Consider the following 21532-nt stretch of genomic DNA (forward strand, 5'->3'; position numbering starts at 1 on the left):
AAAAATACAAGTTTGATTTAAAAAAATTATAACGACATAACATATTAAACATTTTTTAATATTTTAATTTTTTTTAATGTTTTATATCGACTGGGAATTATGTAAAAAAATAATATTTCAAAAACCTAAATAGACTTCGAAATAATTTAATATTTTTCGATAAAAGGATCACTCTATTTAGCATTCAATACATTCCTCAAGCTTGTAAGGTGAAATTTTAAAGTTACTACTTCAAGCCCATTAATGTATGGATCATTTGTGTCAGCGTGAGCTCGTTTTACAATGACGTCGTTTTGTTATTATTTTTAAATTAAGATTTTTATAAGTATTAAGTATCCATAACTTAAAAGTTTCTTCATTAAAATGTATAGGTAATGGACATTTCTCGTTTTTGATAAACCGTTTGTTATTGAGAAGTGTCCGTTTGTGGAGGTTTCACTGTACATAACATTTTTGAATGGGTGGTACTTATTACGTGTAATTAATTACAATTGAAAAATTATTAGAAAAATTATTCTTAGTAAAATTTTAGTACCAATTAATTTTAATTGTAACTGAATCTTGAACCAATAAATTAGTTAACAGTAATCAGTACCTACATACAGACAAGGCTGCGGGAAAGTTAACCAATTATTTTAAGTTTCACTCGTTAAGTTAATAGATATAGAAAAAGGATAAAGTTAAAAGTTACTATTTTATTTATTTAACTCATTAAAAGTTAATTTGAAAAAAAGTAACTTAATTTATTTAAAAATAAGTTACTTTTCTATTTCTTTTCTCATGTAAAATTAATTACATGAAAAAGGTCACAGGAAGCAATAAGAACAAAATGTTATGACTTATGAATAAATAATAATTGTTAACGAAACAATAAACTTATTGCCTAATAGTTAATATTATGTTCAAATTATTCTGGGGTTTCTCGTTAAGTTATAAGTTACTCGTAAAAATAAAAGTAACTCGTTAGGTAACTTAGTTAAAAGTAACTTAATTTTAATTTTTTTAACTCGTTAATGCCCAGCCTTGCATACAAATGTATTTTTACTTTGTACATAACTCCATTAGTAATACAACTTGAAAAAAGAGCCGTTAGAGAAAAAAAATAGACAAAAAACTTATTACAAGAATTTTGAAGTGTATAATTGTATTAAACTGTCTACTTTATTTTATTATATTAATTTATTAATACATACTTTGTAATTATTTACTAAAAATTAAAATGTTTTTATGATATTTATTAATTTTCAATTTTTATTATTGGAAGGAAAATTGTAACTCTTCAATACGGAATTTTCCATTTTATTCAATTATGTAGATTATAGAACATAGGCGCCAACTTTTTGATATTAGTACGGGAGCAAACCCCACTGTTAAGCGAAAAAAAAAATTCTGTAATATTCTACAATTTGCTGACCGGAAGGGGTAATTACCTGATTGCCCCGTAACCCCTTTTTAATAGTCCGCTAGGTTTTAGAGCGCAAAATAAAATATAACACATGTACCTTATATTATTTTAATTTTCTTTATTGGTTTTAGTTTTAGTTAGGTCTTTAAATAAGTTATAAATTAGTCTGCGCAAAAAGTGGCAAATATGCAATCGCCGATGTTTTAATGAATATTTTCATGCCATAAACTGATTTTAACCAAATAATTACTGTTATACACAACGGGGGAGAAATAATACTTTTACCTCCGTTAAATCAATGCACGGGGGCGATCGCCCCCTCGGGCCACGTGGAGTCGGATCCTATATGATATAGAAACCTGCTTAAAATAATGAACATTTTTATTGGTCCCGTGCAATCCACACAAGACAGGTATTACTGTATACATTATTGGCATAGGCTAACTTCGCAGACAATATTATTGTGACCATTTTTATGCCGAAACTAACAGGGCCATATCCAACTCCAACCGCGGGTGTGTTTCGTCAGCGTGATCGATACGTATTTCATTGATAATTAATTCAATATGATAAAATATTATATAATTTTATCGTAGTTACGTATTTCGAACGATCGATCGACCAGCAAAGACAACCAATATCTACCGGTAAACAAAATATACAAAAAGCACGTATGCAGACAGTGGCGTAACCAGAATTGTTTTATGGAGTGAGGGGGCTACATACTTTTAACTTGAATTATTACTGAAAATCAAAATCAAAACAAAACAAAAATACTGATAACATACTAACGTATGTAATATGTACTAACGTAGGACCTCGTTTGCGTACATAAACTATATCTAAAGTCTACTAAAACTCATAAGAACTTACAAAAATAATATTTACTTGCTTTGTAAGATTGTTTTCAAACATTTTTCTTCTCACTTTTACAGACTTAGGACTATATACATGTACTATGTCGATGTACATAGATATTTGATCATCTATGGTACTACACTAAATTAAATGACTGTAATTAAAGTACTGTTAACTCGTGTCTCAATATCATTACACGTTTAACTAAACAATAGGCATATAGTAATATAATGACTCAAAACGTAGCCGAAACATCCAGTAGTCGACAATAACGCACACATTCAACCTAAATTTGCATTAATCGTTTAGAACCGCTAACCGCACACCAGTTAATCAAAAACTTTTGGGATTACGGATTATGTGAATGATGTATCTTATCGAATTTTTTAAGATTAATCGTATCATTATTAGGCACTGCAATTTGCAACATAAGTCTATATTGGAAATGATATTTAATAGTTGTTCGCAAACGAGCTGTCAGTTTACAGGTAAAAAATGTTCTACTGTACCTACGCAAACGAATATCACCGATTTTGTGTATACCTATGTAAATTGTGTCCTATGTATTTTTGGTACATATATAAATTGCGCCCCACGTATTTCTTATATTAAATTTTAAAGTGTATGTTAAAAATGTACAACTAATATTTTCCTTCCTATTTTATCAGACTTGGCACTGTTAAACATTACTCTGTTATAATATTGGTTTTTAGTGTTTTTACATTTTATATATTAATGTTTTATCTTATTATTTAAATTGAATATTTTTATTAATTAATTATTTATTTATTTATTATATAACTTATAACTTGTAAGAATTATGAGTCTGTGAATCAGGTAAAGATTTAAATGATAATTGTCTCAAAAATTTAATTTGAGTAATTTTTTTTAGTTTCTAATTCTTCTAGAATAATTATAAAAACGATGACTGTAACATCGTACATAACTTACGTATATAAGGGCGTACCTATATAGATTCCGCCAATTTTATATCGATTCCGCCGGCTACTGTTTATCACCCCCCCCCCCCATGTATTTATATTTTAAATAGTACTACATTTGTATAATAAATATAAATATAGGACTTATAGATATTAAGAGATACTATATCTTAAGAGGACGTCGCACCCGCTTGTGTTGTCTCTGTCTTACACACGTCCGACATACTACATTTTCGTTCACCAGTTTCAATAGTGTGCTTTTAATTTTGATATTAGAGTTCTCTAATTGGTTTTTTACGATATTTAATTTTTAGGTGAGTTATGAGTATAAAAAATATTAAATAATTGAAAATGCTCATAATTCACTTAAAAATTAAAATATTTACATAGACGTATTAATTAGAATATACATTTTAGTTCTGAATTATTATTTTATTTTAATACGGTCCGCAGCCCAAAGTACAGAATATCAAATTCAACATAATAAAAGTACATTACAAAAATGTGTAAGATAATAATATAACAATTGAAATATAAAAGGTAATAAGACAAAAGAAAAGAATTACAAAAGAATAACTATACAATTATTATCATTTTATACATTTTATTACGTTCATATAGTATATTTAGTAGGACTATATATTTTAAAATATATATACGGGTGGGGGGGGGGGGAATAAACAGTAGCTGGCGCAAGCGGTACAAAGTTAGTTTCGGCAGAATCAATAATTCCCCAGAAAAACGGGCCGCAACTTACGTATGTTTTTATCGGTACCTTTTTACCGGGATGCAATTAAATTTACCGAAAGAGGTCAAAGACCAGCCTCTCAGATGAGCTAAAACTAACCTTAAGTTATCGCTAGCAACTAATAATCAATATACAATAACGTAGTTACCAGATTACCACAATAATATTTTTTATAATTATAAATACTAAAATATAATAAAATATATTATATGACTTATTTTTTCCCGTGCAGCAGCTCTTCCAAAAGCGCATAAAATAAACATTTATTGTTAGAACATAATATGTTTAATTAAAAACAAAAAAATACCATAACCTTTATACATACCATAACCTAAACCTTTAAAAATGTTTATTTTTCAATTTAATACTAGGAAACTATAATTAATATTTTATAATGGAATATGTGAGTGTATCGTATCCCCGGTGCATTTTACTTTATTATTTTAAATATTACACTGCAGAATTAATCTATTGTCATTAAAAAAATTTATATAAATAAATATATTAACATATTAACACAGTTAACATAATAAACATATATATATATATGTATATAATCCAGATTACTAAAATCGAAGGCTTTTTGTGATATTTTGATCTTTAAGTAAGTTATGAGTATTTTATAATTTACAAAAACTAAAAAGTGGAATAGTAGCTCAACTTGTACAGTAAGAGTTAACTTTCGAGTGTATATCGTTTATTGAGTAAGTCACTGTAATGTATATACACATTGTGTTAACATTAAATTTACCGATAAGTGAAAATGGTCTGTAAGTCTTTTATATTTAGATGGTTGTCCAGTTTACGTATGTCTAACAAGAGAATTAGATTTTTTACGGAAACGCTTACCTCGATAGATGGTTTGTAGCGATCTTGATCGGCCGAATGTACACAAGTGTGTGAGTGTTGCAATGAGTCTGATGGTTATGATGATAAAGCGAAAACGGATTGCCTATACTAACTCCTAAATGTCGCACTAACAACATTATACCAAATCAACCACATAGAGAGCGTTGTATATTACGATATATCCATTATATTGGTATTTATCCCGGACGCAATTCGTGTTACTTTTTCATTTACAGTTAATTATTGTAAGTAGCTCCTAAAGTGATATTGCCATAATAATTAATAAAAATATGCCAGATTATATAAAAAATTGAAATTTAATTTTAAAAACATAATAATGTTATACTAATATAAATTATAAGTCATAATCAATCACATTAGTCAGGGGCACACCCAGAATATTTTTGGGAGGGGGGGGCTAAATTAAAATCATTTATAAATATTAATAGTATTTATAATAATATAAACAGAGGTCTCTTCTGGGGCCCGGAATGACAGGTATAAATATTAAAATATATAATATTATGTTATACCTAATGTTTCAATTTCGTTAGTTGATAATTTTTTTATATAATAATTTAAAGTCAATTTACCTAATAAAATTATCAAAATGTTTGGGGCTAGCCATTTGGGAGGGGGGGCTAGAGCTCATTACCCACCCCCTTGGGTGCGCCCTTGACATTAGTTAGTTAGTTGTTCTTTGTGAGTTAGAACTTTTTTCTGCCCAGTGCCCATAATTCTGGAAGAAATATTGAATTTTCATTTATGTATGTATCTACTAATTACTAAATAGTTAGCAAACTCTGGTTCTAGGAAATATAATTCAAACGTAATTTCTAAGTACTTGCCTATTTCATTATTTAGGAATTTAGAATATAGTCTGAAGCCAAGCCTAGTTCTTGTATTTTGCTCCACCAATATTTTTATCGAAAATATTTATAAGGCCGGAGCTATACGAGTAGGTACACAGCGTATTCCACCGCGTTGTATGTCGAACTAAAATTGCATTGGTTTATTTTTAATTCGATGGAAAACTCCGCGGAATACACTGCGTTCAAAACGCGGCGAATACGTCGTGTATAGCTCCGGCGTAAAAGTACAAATTACTAAAAACAAGTTTTCATATAATAATATTACGTTAATGATTAATATTTAATTATTATTAATTTTTAAAAAATATCAAAATTCACAATAAATTTGAAAACCACTGTAAACCTAAAAAAAAATGTAAAGTGAAAAGGTAACACGAATGCGTCGGGGACGCAATTCGTTCAAAAAGGTTCATCTACCTGTTTTGGTACGTAATTCGTGTGTACCGTAAATTATACATTTTTATAGAAAAATATACCAATAGTCAATACTACCATTATTTTGCCAAACTAAGTTATGATAACACATTAACACGATTTGATATTGTTTTTGATGCACAATGCTTAATTTATTCTAATTTCCAAGTGTATTGGGAGTTTTAACAATTTTCATTATTTATACGAAATAAATATTCATTTCCGAGTTCCGATAAAATTCAATATTTTTTTTTAATCTCTATACACTTTACAAAATATATACATATAATTTAGTACTGGAAGTGCTATTAGTTCATAAAGCTTGGTTTTGATACAAAATATCGTTAACAGTACAAAATAACACGTACCTAACTAAGTAACAAATAAATGTTGTTTAGAAACATTTAAAATTCGAATTGATTATTATTAGTTATACTATTTACCTGAATAATATAAAGAGTGAAATTTAAAAACAACTAAATAAAATTAGACACACGCGAAATTGACTAGTCGGTACGGCAGATCAAGTAATTGGTATATACCGGTCACATTTCGGGACGAGATCAAGTCTTTATTCTTCAACACGATATCATCGTACCGAAGACCGTAGAATAGACCCGACCGGTAACCAAAGTCCAAAGGACTTAGATAAGATATATCTGACAAGCGATCCAGCGAAAATACGAATAATTTCAACGATACCGTTCCAGCCGTTCCAGGCCCATGGAGTGAAGCAACGGCGAGTACCAGGAGCCCAGCGAGACCGCCGCAACGCACACCGCCGTCACCGAACGACATCTATACCGCGACGACTTGTACAAGTAACGCCGTCGCCCAAGTTACGCTATGTCGGAGGTCAACTCTATCCCGACCGATTGTTACTCCAGTGGCTCATACCCATCACTATAAATAGGATTTAGGAAAACGATCATTTTGTACGGTTTATTGTTTAAACCGCCTCCGAATGCGGAAACTGTATGTACAGTAGGGTAAAAATGTTCATTTCAGAATGCAGACATTTTGTACTATTAAATATAAAAAGTATATATTACAAATATAAAATATATACCTACCTGAGTACTAAGTATATGTAATGTCAATTATTAAATAAAAAGTCCATATAACAAACTCTAAAAAAAAATATAGTATATGTTAACAAGACAAAATAATCAGTATTTTAAATTTTTTAATACAATGTTTATAAATATTATAAAAAGTTATGTTTAAAAGAAAATTAAAAGTGATGTATACAATATAAATATAAATAAATAATAGTATTGAAAAAATCGTTAAAATCTACATGTCATGTATAATATAACCAATATAGGTAGTTAGGGAATTTAAAAACTCGAAATTTATTATTTTCTTTTTTTGATGTTAGTTACATAAATTAAATAGATTATTATTATCACCAGCATTGGAATTTTTGTCTTATGATTTATGAATTCTTTCAGAGAGTTTTGTTTCGAACAGATATGCTAACGACTTGTTTACATTTTAATTTTTATTTATACTTTATTATGTACTTTATTAGTATATAATAGTACAGTGTCCGAGTTCTGCTATCTTAATTTTTAACCTTATACAAAATGTCCAGGTTTTGCACTTTTAATGCTCCACCGTACAAAATGATCTAGAACTATAAATAGGACCACACCATTCGTCTGTTCACACCCGAGCACCACCGCCCGCATCGAGCCGCTTCGAGCTCGACCAACACTGTGGCGACGCTTCAAGCATCCCACCAATATTATTTATAACTTTATAAGTAATTAATATCATATTATGTTATCAAATAAATAAGACGCGATACCATTAATAGTAGTTGTATTTCACGATCTCAGACCTCACTGTTTCATTTTAAAGCATGTGTAAACATTTTGTTTGGACAAATTATTTTTTAAGACTAAATTTTTTTGAAATTTAATAAAACAATTTAAATAAATAATTATAGGTAAATCAATTGATACAAATTTGAAATTATTTTTAAAAACTGAAAATCGGTAAGTAATACCTAAACTCTATATAATTAGGGCTGTATGTAAGCTGCTACAAAACCGATAAGATACATTATAGGTACAAACTGCGAAAATTTATTTTATATGTATATAATATTATGTACATAGGCGATAGGCGTAACTAGGAAGGTCTTGGGGGGCTTCAGCCCCCCAGAATTTTTGAGTAAATGAATTTGCTAATAAACATGTTTGTATTAACTTTATTTTTGCTTACAATATAAAACAATATAATGTTTCATATACACGAATAATCATTCAAGTCAGACAAGTCAGTTGTAAACACCAATAGAAACTATATAAATATTAATCTAATTAAAAAAAAATGTGGTATAAAACATTTTTAGGAATCTAGCCCCCTTTTAACTTAAAAGGCTATATGGACTAGTTACGCCTATGACTATATATATTCATACTATATGTACATACCGATACTATATATATGGGTATATACATGCATCATAAATACCTATGTGTTATTAATTATTACGTACATATATCGTTTAATTATTTTTGTAATTAATATGCTATGTCAGAGACAAATGTATAAGGAAAATCAAAATTTATTTTTAAGTTTAACTCAATATACTAAATATTGGCTAAGTGTTTTATAAATTAGAGTTAGCAATTATAGTATAATTACTATGATTAATTTGTTATTTAAATTTTAAATTTTTTTGATTATACGATTACTACGATCTATTAAAACAGTATATTATGCATATTACAAAATGTTAAATAAATTAGAATTAAAAATCATATAGTATTATCAATTTATTATTTCAACAAATTCGATTCCGGTGTGTAGAAGCCGCCTTTGGCGCTTTTGAGATGGTTGAGTGAAAATCGTTTCACCGGAAATTCGGTAGGGAATGGTTATCTAGAAATTAATCACTAAAAAAAAATATAGATATAAAAATGGTAATTGGGGTCTAACTATCAGCCCTCAACTGATGTAAATCGACACCTGTGTTGAGCACTATGCCTACGGCGGATTGTTATACCTCCTAACGTTGAAAGTCTGATCATTTCAATACATATTTTAAATATTAATACATACATCGTGTTTCGTTAGATAGGTAGGTACCTATTTTTTCAACAATATAAAAATATAATTATTGAAATTTAAAACCTATTGAGGACATAAATTAAAACGTATTGTAATATATATATACATATATAATGCATTATATTACAAATTAAATATTTTCGTAAAATGATCATTGTTTTTATGAAATTTTATCATTAATAATACTAGATTGTTGTTTTTACTTTTTAAAAATCAATCATATTTAAAATTGTTGGGAGCTCTAAAAATTTAGAGCCAGACAGGACGAATATACAACTTTATTAAGACTATAGCGATAATAATCGTTGCGAATATTTAATATTTTGATTAATCAAATGATAAATGTTTTGACGAATTTAAAAATTCAGTGCATAGATAGTCTAATTAATTATTGTAATCTAATTAGATATCACCTATATTACATACACATAACTATAACGATTAACAGTAAGTATTATATAATATTATATAAAATACAATTTTCATTAGATTAATTTATTTTAGACTTTGATCGTAGTTAATTTATGTTCGCGCTAATGAAACGCTCGTCGCAGTTGCATGAGACCCTGGTAGTTTTTGCCGACAAAATATGGTCATAGTGGTCACAATAATATTGTAATCAGCGGATGGGTTTGCCCTGTATACGACTGCGATTAGAGGTTACATTTTACAACTCGTACACAAGCGGACGCGATTTGAATTTTATTCGCTTAGAACACAAATCTTAGGTACATTTGTAATCCCACTATATGGTCTCGTTTCAAGTAACAATAAATTATGACGTTAAGATCTCACTCAGATGAGTTCATAAAATACTACCGTAAGTCAATTTCATCATTTAATGAATTAATAAGTATAACCAATTATCCACTGAATCAATTAATACCTAATAAATTTTAAAAAAATCAGAAAAATTGTGTAGATGATCCTTTTGCAACAATCATCAAAATTATACAGTTAGAAATTAAGTTATTGATAGAAACGTTCAAACGTGCAAACTTTTTAATGAGAAATTATAATTTAAATCTGGAATTACGGCTGCTGCATCTCGCGTTGTCGTACGACCGATTCCCCCGCTTCATTACGACGCATTTCATTATTGCTATCTCACATTCGGGTATTTATTATTTGTTTGATTTGTTTCGTTATCGACTGTCGTCGTTGCGTCGCACGTTGTCGATGTATATAAATATTTATATTTATATAATAATCCTAGAAAGGAAAAATTAAAACCAAAATTATTGATGTAGAAAATTGGAGATATCATAACAAAAACACTTAGTCAAACTACGAGTAAGAAACGGATAAGTAAAAAAAAAAAAACAGTTCTTTAAGCACTATAAATATGTGATATCATAAATAAATGCTAAGTAAATTGATTTAAAGTACACTTATTTTGTTTCAATAATTTATTTACTTGGCAAAAATTGAGAAATTGTATACTTTATATGAAATAGCACACAAACGCAATAAACAAAAGGCATAATAAAAAGTTCATAACAATTTAAAATATTAAAATGGACAAGGACAATTCTACTCAAAACAATTTCTCGCCAAGTAAATAAATTATTGAAACAAAATAAGAGTATTTGAATTCAATTTACTTAGCATTTATTTATGATATCACATCTTTATAGTGCTTAAAGAATTGTTTTTTTTTTACTTATCCGTTTTTTACACGTAGTTTGTCGAAGTGTTTTTGTTGTGATAGGTACAATAAATAGTAATGACTAATGATATAAAGATATCATTTAAATTATTAAAAAATACTTCACTATCGAAAATTTTTTTTGTGGATACTTTTGCCTCGCATAATTTGTTCTTGAGTCTTCGGACCTCTCCCCCTTGAATCCGTCACTGATTCCATCATAATATATAGACCAAATATATGTCATTTTTCCTCTCTAATACTTTAATGGCCATAGGGAATTCTATAAATAATATAGATTTATTGCACTGTTCACTTAATGATTTCTCTTCATATTGTATTCATTCATTTTTAATTTTTATGTTTTTTCATTATGCACAATATTATAATATGTACAGTGTACATGCAACTTGATTTATTTATATTTTTCGCCTTTTCCTTAAATACTCATGTAACTTTCTTGTATATTTAAAATGTAATTGGAATTTATTTATTCCGTAATAAACAATATTATTATAATATTTAAATTTATTGATTTATTTTTTTCCAATTCCCCGAAATGTAATTGCAAACAGAAAGATTGTACATATATCTTATTAATATATTATCATATAATAAAAATAATTTTATGTAATATATTGTTTTGAAGTCCTTATGATATAAGTGTTCAATTTCAATTACCTAATTAATTTAATTTCAGTAAAGAAACTAAGATACAAGATATGGAAAAATATTTAAAATAATTACAAAAAACGTACGACTGAAATATAAAATATGAGAAACGTATCATTGACCCAAAATAAAAACCCCTATACATTTATTGCGGCATTATCTTTTTTTACAAAATTCATCGACTAAAATAAATAATGTATTAGTATATTCGTATAGGTATGTATTATTTTTATAATATTATATAATATTACCTGGACTCTGGAGCCACAAAATATTAGTTGAAATTTGTAAATTAAAATATTATAATTATGTATTTATTAAAAGGATACTTATATCAATGATATAATTATATTTTATCCATAAGAAAATCAGAAGTGTTGTTAAAAAAGAAATGTATGTATTTAACGACTCTTTTCCAATAATAATGTTTCTATTTTGATACTGCTATAGAGTGTGTCGTGTGGGCCATCAACAATTATTTCTAAACACTCATTCTCACTTAGCCACAAGAAGAAAAATAAGTTGAATGAAAATAATAATTAATTTCAAAAAGAACTAATCAATTTTTTACACATAGCGCAAAATTTGGACATAGTTATACTGAATTATTTTTTACCTTATTATGTATAAAAATATAAATGGTATTAAAAAATTGGATTTCCAATAATAATAATATGTATGCAGTATTTAAAAAAAATTGAGGCAATTAATAGTCATGCCCTGACCTAGGCTTTTGGTTTAGATCCTAGCCTTATATTATCAATTTAAAAAAAAACGTCCACTTGGTTTCCCATCGTTATTCATTGGGTATTTAGGTGAACCAATGGCCGTTGCACAGGATCATATAGCCACCTCTAGTTTCTGTTACATACAAAACCTCAACTAAACGATCGTGAACTAAATCCATTTCATATCGTGCAGATTACTAAATTTGAAAATATATAATACATTATAATAATATAATAACACATCAATCACCTAATATTTTTTAGTATAACCGCATGTGGTTCTGCCACGTACCTATAATATGTGAATGGTAACTCGGAGGTCAAACCACTCACGGTAGGTACAACCGGTTACAGCTCAATAACTATTACCACTATGTGTGGCCTAATCTTAACATTTTACAAGACTTGTTCATAAAAAAATCCTGATAATAATTAATAATTATTAATAGTCGATTATTGGGCTCGGTAAGGTCGATGTATAAAACAACTACATACATTAATACATTATACTTGGACAATTAACAAGATAGTTATAATATTGTTGTAATAATGTAATAATCTATTTTTAATTTAACAACCATTGTGTTAATATTTAATACAAATTTTTATCAATAATCAATATTATGATAGTAAATATTATTATTATTAAGTTAATTAACAATAGAATTAAACAATTGAATTTATTCAATATTAGGTTAGGTTAGTCCATCAATATTAAATAAGTAGGTTGTAATGGGACAAACCCGATACAAATAAGAAGATTAGCGAGGTGCTGAGAGAATGTAACGACTGGTGAAATACCAGGAGTGGGATGGACAATTATAAGAAACTCCCAACAGTGAGTGCTCACATCACCAAAATGGCATAAATGCAAACCGAAATTGATGAACGGCAATCAGTTCCAGCCATACATTGAAGACGTTAACATCAACACAATTCGAAGATTTGATAGTAGACCCCACAGTATCAGCAGCCAGCACGACAACGACATGCAAATAATACGGTGACAGCCAGCACAGACGCTACGACCAACGGACGAACACATAAAGCCACCGTTTTCACGGTGAATATCGATATACCCTGGCCTTCGTGTTTTATTCGCTACTAACCTTCGCTTTCGACTTGCAGTTAGGTTACTTGAATCAACGGCAGTGTAGAGAATCATTCAACGACAATAGACGGAGAAGACCTCATTCCTATCCATAATTTGCCGTCTAGTTCAGTGTGCCTTCTCTCGAAGAACCATCTATTTGGGTGTGTGACTCAGGCACTCAGCAATCCTACTTCCCGACCATAATAACCATCGGTTCTTCCATTCTCGGAAAGTTATCCTCAGGAGAGTATATTTGTAAAATCACATATATATATATATATATATATGTGTGTATTTGTGAATACTAAATATTAAAAATGCAATGTGACAAGAACCCAACCTAACGCGATACTATAAAACTCGTGTTATAGTTTTATTGTGGAAACGTTGCTGACAAAGTATCCGAGATTTTTTATCAATGTTCCAGTATAGACACATTAACATTGTATATTTGTTTCTCAAATAACTAAATTATTAAAATCAACATTTTCCTCAAATCATTATTTTATCGTTATGTATCGGTATAATAATTTTCATCCATTCATTATAATTTATGTCTCACACAATAAACTTAACATGAAACTCACTGGACACAATGCAACTTATATTCGGACACTGAAAAACAAATAGGTACTGACGCTGACCGTCTGACCAGAACTGTCGTCTACCATTTACAGGACGTACTCGACGTGTCCGTAATAAATTAAAATATTTTTGGCTTAGATAATATATTAGATATTATTATTATGATATTGGCATAAAAGAGGTGATAAATAATAAATAATAATATTATAATATTAAAATACCATGGTAATTTATTTAAAAATAACGGTGTAGCATACGAAGATAAGTGTGTCCGTTTAGATAACATTTTACGTGCGATATTTAGCTACAGTATTGAATAATTAGTGCCATAATTTGTGTTGGTTGTTTGAATGACTTTATCGCATTCACTTCATACGCATACACTACACGTCCGTTTTTAAGGGGTTAAGTATAGGCAATTTTAACGATATTTCTAAATTTATAGTATAGGGCCTCAGTAAGGTTATTATTTATTATTTAAGGGGTAACATTCAGGCTATTTATAATTTCGTTTTAGCCTCCCGGGATCTATGCGTTACTACTTGTAAATGATTATTAGTGTGAGTGATATTCTATGCGGACACCGGCTGGAGCCGCCGAATGATGCCACTCTCGTACGCGCATGCAAATATCAAAAACTCGATAACAATAAAAATTCACTATACGAATTTTACGACTACCTTCTTATTGATTTGTCAAATTTAAAGTTAGTTACGTTGTCTAATCTTAATTCTGAAAAAATATTTAAATTCAGCAGAAAAATGTCAGTAGATCATACAAAACACTTTAAAGTGTATTACACTTTAATTAACATAGGTACCCGTAAGCGTTGCCTCTGTCTTACGAACGTAAGGTAAAGCAAATTTGCTTTCAGCAGATTCAATTTTATGCTATTAGCTTTAATATTATCAAACTTAAAGGTGATAATATTATCTAGGACATCTCATATAGGCTTTTATTGATATCTTAATTTTTAAGTGAGTTATATAGTTATGTAAAATATTAAAAATTTAAAATGCTCGTAACTCGCTTAAAAATTAAAATATCAATAAAAGCCTATTAGATGCCCTGGATAATATTATTACCATTAAGTTTGATAATAGATAAATTGACTCTAATATTAAAGCTAACAACATAAAATCGAATTTGCTGAACGCAAATTTGCTATGCCTTACATTCGTAAGATAGTCGACAGAGACAACACATGCGGGTATGACGTCCACTTAAATACGTAGGTACATAAGGACCATACGTCACAAAATAGATCCTATTGTTTTAAAGGTTTTCGCTTCTAACTACAAGCGCGTACAATTATATTATCTTATGTGCTAACTGCAGAGTAAAAACGTGTAAGTACCAACATATTTTATTGTTTAAACTTTTTTGATTTTTAAGAGTTATACGTATCCTAAATCCTAATAACGGGAACCTATTGGCTCTATATGGGTTATTTTTAACTGTGATTGTCTAGGACTCTTGCCCCTGTAACTACTAAATCCTATAGTAACGCCCGTGCTTGACGTCTCATCTCTATTGATCGTCTGAAGTAGTTTTTTAGGTCCGAACGAATATAAGACAAACAACGTGTAGCGTTTTCTTCGAATTTGGTTTTAGATAATTAATTAATTCAAAAATGTTTTTAAATAATTAATTATACCTATTCGTGATACCTATACATTATCTCGTCTAAATGAATAACGTGTATGATTATTTTCTTTTACGAGAGTTCAGATTTTTTTAATTCTCATACCAAAGTAGAAAAGTGCATGTTCGGAGGTGGGGTCGGAAGAGGATCTGATTAGAGCAAGATATATAACATATTTAATGTGTTTAACATCAATGGTCTACGATACCCGACGTCCTTACTTTGTGGAGAAAACTGCTGGTTTGACATCATAGAAATCCGGTTGATTGGGAATTTTAATATTTCGAAATATTAACATAAAAAGAAAAGTAACTGATTTCCATAACAACAGCGGTACGGCCTATCCAATGTCCGCCCAACCAATGTGATATACACGTGGTTCAAGGACGAATTAATAATAAATTAGTTTGACTAGACTTGATATTATCTATACACGATACATTTATAATTATTTGGTTATACGAGTATGCGCCTACTGTCTAACGGTACCTGTATGTATGTATACATAATATATAGATATACCTAAGTATGCTGTGTCGTTTCGGTATTTCAAACGATTTTCTTCCAATTATACGGTTGGTTCGTGTTATAAAAGAAAGTTGAATACATTGAACACATTATGTTTATTATAACGTGTATACTTACGTTTAACACGTGCTGTCTGTTCGTAATTTTCTGTTGACGTAGGTTTTAAACTATTTTATTTTTATAGATTCTTGCCGCTAGCTCTTTTATACTACTGCTCTTCCCGGCGGTAAACATATCACGACGCGTACGCCGTGCGTACGATGAAACGATTCAACGGTAACAATATAATAATAATAATAATATGTAACATAATATAGTAAGTATATTAAATTATAGCAATAAAAAATCATAATTAATAATAAACAATAATAACTTATAGGTACGATACTGTCAGAAATAGTTTCTGTTTTACTATTTATCATTATTATAAAAAATAATTGTTATAAATTTTGTTGGAATAAATTTTGACGGACCAGAATGTCTGAGGACATTTTTTTTCTGATCAATATCATGTTGTTGTGATGATCATACTTTAGGTTGACATTAGTTCAAGAATAGTTCAACAAGTACTTATATAACTAGTAAGCAACATCATTTAACCAAGAAAAAAAGAAAAGAAATAATTATCTATTCTATACAGTACGTCAGTAGCTAAATATTACTTATTATTACCATATAATTGAATTTCTGTGATACACGATACATTGTATCTTTGTTATAGAAATAATAGTTATTACTAATCTATATTAATAAAAGGTAATATTTGTGTGTAAGACGTAAGATGAGACGTGAGATCCACTTCCAAGTCTATGCACTCATGAATATGAAATTTGGTATAGTATATTATATTAAATATAAATAATTCATGTTTTAAAAATAAACTCGCACTATCCCATTTGTGTTGGATTACAAATAACGAATACTTTTTTTTTTGTAAGGACTGCCATCGATCACATAAAATAAAATGTAGTTGTTGTAATTAGATATAATTTTAGACCTGTATTTTATAATATGATCAAAACAATCCAAATAACCGTATCAAAAACTGAATAGTTTACATTTAACAAAGCTTCATAAGGGGTAAATAGTAAATTCACAGACATTTGATTTTTCATGGGAAACGTCGTCGTGCAAGATCAGCTAATAAATACTAAATGAAGATAGGTATATTATACTATATAGTTTAACCGTGTTTTTAATTCTTGATTTATGTAGAGAAAGTTTTTTTATAAAAATGTTGATATTGGTTAAATAATAATATTTTTTTGTGTATATTCTTTATAACTATTTTATTATTTGTTAAACTAAAAAAAAAAACGGTAGGTTGTAGATGTCTAAAGTCAAAGCAATAATTTAATATTAAATGTTTTTTTTCTATACATTTTTAAGATTTCAATAAAAAAAATACTAGTTTAAACATAAATATATTATATAATTAATAAAATATTGATTTATGTTTAAATTAAAATATTAAACTTACTTTAGTGGATTTTAACAAAAATTAGGAAGTTTGCATTTAATACAATTGTTCCAAAGATATTGTGCGGAACAAGTATGTGTTATTATATATAACTTTGTAATAACTACTTAAAAATTATTTTTAATTTAAGTTACCAACATTTTAGTTTAAATTATCACTTTAAATTGTAACCAAATGTTTAATTTCAATTACCAAAAAAACAGTACCTATTCATTATTTTTAATAAGAGCATATTATATTACAAGGTTTTTATACACATAAAAATGGCGTAAATACATATTTTTTTTTTTTGAGCATTAAAATTTAGACTGCGTAGTAAATATAGTTATATAATTAATAGTTTTTACTTTTTTCAATTTTGTATACATAATTTATAAATATTATTTTTATTTTAGTTTATTTTATAATACGGGACGAACCCATTAAACTATAATATAAATGAATGTTATATTTTTGTTATTAAGTGTGTTATAACATATAGATACTTATTTATATATTATAAATTGCATATTTATACGCAAATTAAATAGCTGGATAAAATTATTTTGTTAGTTATAATTATAAATGTAAAATTAGGTATTATTGCATTGATTTCAGATTCGAAGTGAACTATATAGTTTCATTTTTAGGTATATCTTTTTAAAGTGTTAGAAATTTAGAATATATAGAGTCACCGAAGCCTGCAAGATATGTGAGAAAAATAGAAAATTAAACATTAATTTTCGTGAAACTTTCTATGAGATATATATTTATGTTATTACACGTGTACACGACTACTAATCTAAAATGTCACACAAACAAATATATTAATATATATTACCTTACACTACACACAAGTTGTATAAATATAAAAGCTCTAGTCTCTGACGTCTGACTTTCGATCTATAGCACTATAGCAGACAATAATTTGCGTTATATTGCAATAATTCATAATTTGTACTTCATTTTTAGTACCAATTCCAATCTTTTAACGCTATGTAAATATAAAATATTATACTAACGTGTATTTTCACATCAACTAAACATTGAAAAATGAGTGATCGCTGCTTCCTATATATATATATATATATATACCCGCGGATAAATTACGGTGAAATGTTTTCATTCCACAACGATATGCATTATATTGTTTTTAAGTAGTCTATCTATGATTAAAACCTACACTACTATACGTGCACCAAATGTAATTATTATTATATATACCTAACATAATGACACTGCGAGATGCGATCGGAAAGACATTAAAAAGTAAAAGCCACCTGTTTCGTGTAGCTAAAACGAACAGTTTTCATTTTTACGCTCTGATGATGAATACAATATTATTAGTATCTATATGGATATAATATGATAATATTACACCAGAACCTATATAATTTCATACTCCTTTGATATTTTTGTATAATTGATATAATTGTAACTAAGTCAATTTATGTATGGACGTATGGTATTATAATATATATTTAGAAGTCATTTAATCGAACTAGCTTTTATTAGTTTTATTTATTTTTAATGCATTTTAACAAATTGTATACTGCTGTATATGCGTCGTACTAATACCGTGAAAATAATTACAATTAATTCAAATTATAATATTTAGTAAATCTAACTGCAACGTGGAGTTAAACTTGGCCCACTTGCCAAATTAAAAATGATATTTATTATTTAATTCATAAATAAATATTTTCATATTTGATATGAAAATCTTCGGAGTGTTGTCCACATAGATATGGTTTCATAAACTACTACGACAAGCATAATATCAATTATCATTTATCGTATTAAAATATGTGAACAATGTAAAATTGTAAAACATGTTACATATAAGTTATGTACTTATACATTGTATAAGTATACTACACTACCATAGTTCATAATCTAATTTATCCAGGTACCATATGCAACTAGATTCTATATTTTTTAGGTGCTAAAAATTTTATAAGGTTTACGATATGAATTACTTAGGAAATTGTAAATTTCTACATGAGACAAAAAATTAATGGTGAAAAAGGACAAAAACTATTATTTTTGGATTATTTAAAATTTTTTAAACATCATACATATAAAAAAAAAATTAAAATATTTGGCGATGTGTTCTAAAAGCAAAGTGTAGTGCAAAAGCAAAAGTATACATATACAGTTGGTCAAAATGTTTTGATTAGGTAGTAAATATAAATTATTCGCGTTTTGACCATAATCATGTCAGTGAAACTTTAGTATGATAAAAATTGGTAATTTTTGCAAAAAAAAAAGTTTAAGACTCCAAAGTTGAAAGAACATTCAAAATGAATAAGAAAAGAAGTAGGTATCTATTTAAATATTCTAATGAAGGAGATTTGATTTGACCCGATTTATAAAATGTAAATAAAACATTAGAATTATATTATATATATATAATCAAGGATGAGTAAATAACTCGAAAAAAGTAATTAATTACCAATTACAAATTACTGAAGTAATTGAATTACAGTAATTAAAAAGTGCCTAACCCTGTATATAATAAGTAATAACAAACGATTAGTGTTGGAAGTTATGTATATACACTTATCCTGCAATATTATGTATTTTTCATATGATTTTTAAACAATGAACATAATATACTTAGGAAATATGTTTTACTCTTTTCCAAGTTTTTTTCATTTACTTTAATGCTATAATAATGGTACTAGCCATAGAATGTTTTCTTAAAGTTATAAAGTGCTGTTTTAGTGTTTTACTAAAAATAAAAAAATAATGCCTATTGGTATAATTATATGTCTGAGAACGATTTGCGTTAAACATCACCGACATAATCCTCAGTTTTAACGTATAACTTGTACCAGTAGTACATAATTAACGACATTACGATTACCGCGTTGTATAATCATAATGAAAACGCACGTAATATTATTATACTCATATTATGGTCTTCAAAAACATATTATTCGATCTTCTTTAAGTGGACATTTTATGTAATTATTGGAGTTGGCCGGCTGAGCTTAATAGTTATTAAACTAGAGTTGCTAGTTTCAATCGCAGTTTTTCATTTTAACAAGACAACTTACAAAGTTTTGCAAACTAAACAATTAGTTACATAAAACAGATAATACTAAAATATTTTTTCGGAAAAGTACCTATAAAAAAGAAAAAGACAATTATATGTCAGCTCTTAAACATTTAAAAAGTATTCTAAACAGATATTATTTAAATTCATCGAATTAATAATTGAATTAGGACTTATTTAATATCTGTTAAAACCGAAGTAGCAAAGTAAATAATAATTAATAAATATTAGGTATTGCTTGAGATAAGTTCTTTACTTAAAATATTGTTTTATTTAATATATATGGTTAAGTATAACTTAAGTTATGTGTATACTCATAACTCAGGTCATGTTTATTTCCGTACAAATTTATAAATATTTAGATAAATATTCATGAAATTTGAGTTTCAAATTCTTCAAAAAATTAACAAAATTTCAAATTTTTAATGTTAAATAGTTTTCAACAACAGCAATTTCAGGTTTTAAATTATGAATTTTGATACTTATAATAAATTATAAAAAACAATTATAATCTTTATACATATATCATAGACTATTTATCAATGAAAAATTATTTTCTGGGTGAAAATGCTTGGAAACGCCATGCAAGATGTTATATAATAAGTTGTTGTTCTTATTTCTCTAAAAAACTTAAAATGCAAATTGTTTTTCAGATGTAATTTTATAAAATATACAACTTTTTATAGCTAAAGCTTGGAAATTTGATACAAAGTTCCTCAAAAATAGTTTATACTGAAATCAAAATATCTAAAGAAATTACGAGTATAACTTTTTTTATAGACATTTGAAGTTCAAATTTGAACGAAATTGCATACCTATTATTTAAACTATGAATAACGATTAACGATATTCATTGTATTGTTTTAGAACAAAAATATTATTCATAGGAACACTTTTACTTGTATTATTATATTTTAAATACACAACGATGATATCAAAATG

Source organism: Rhopalosiphum padi, chromosome 3 (genome assembly GCF_020882245.1).
Source record: "Rhopalosiphum padi isolate XX-2018 chromosome 3, ASM2088224v1, whole genome shotgun sequence".
Lineage (NCBI taxonomy): Eukaryota > Metazoa > Arthropoda > Insecta > Hemiptera > Aphididae > Rhopalosiphum > Rhopalosiphum padi.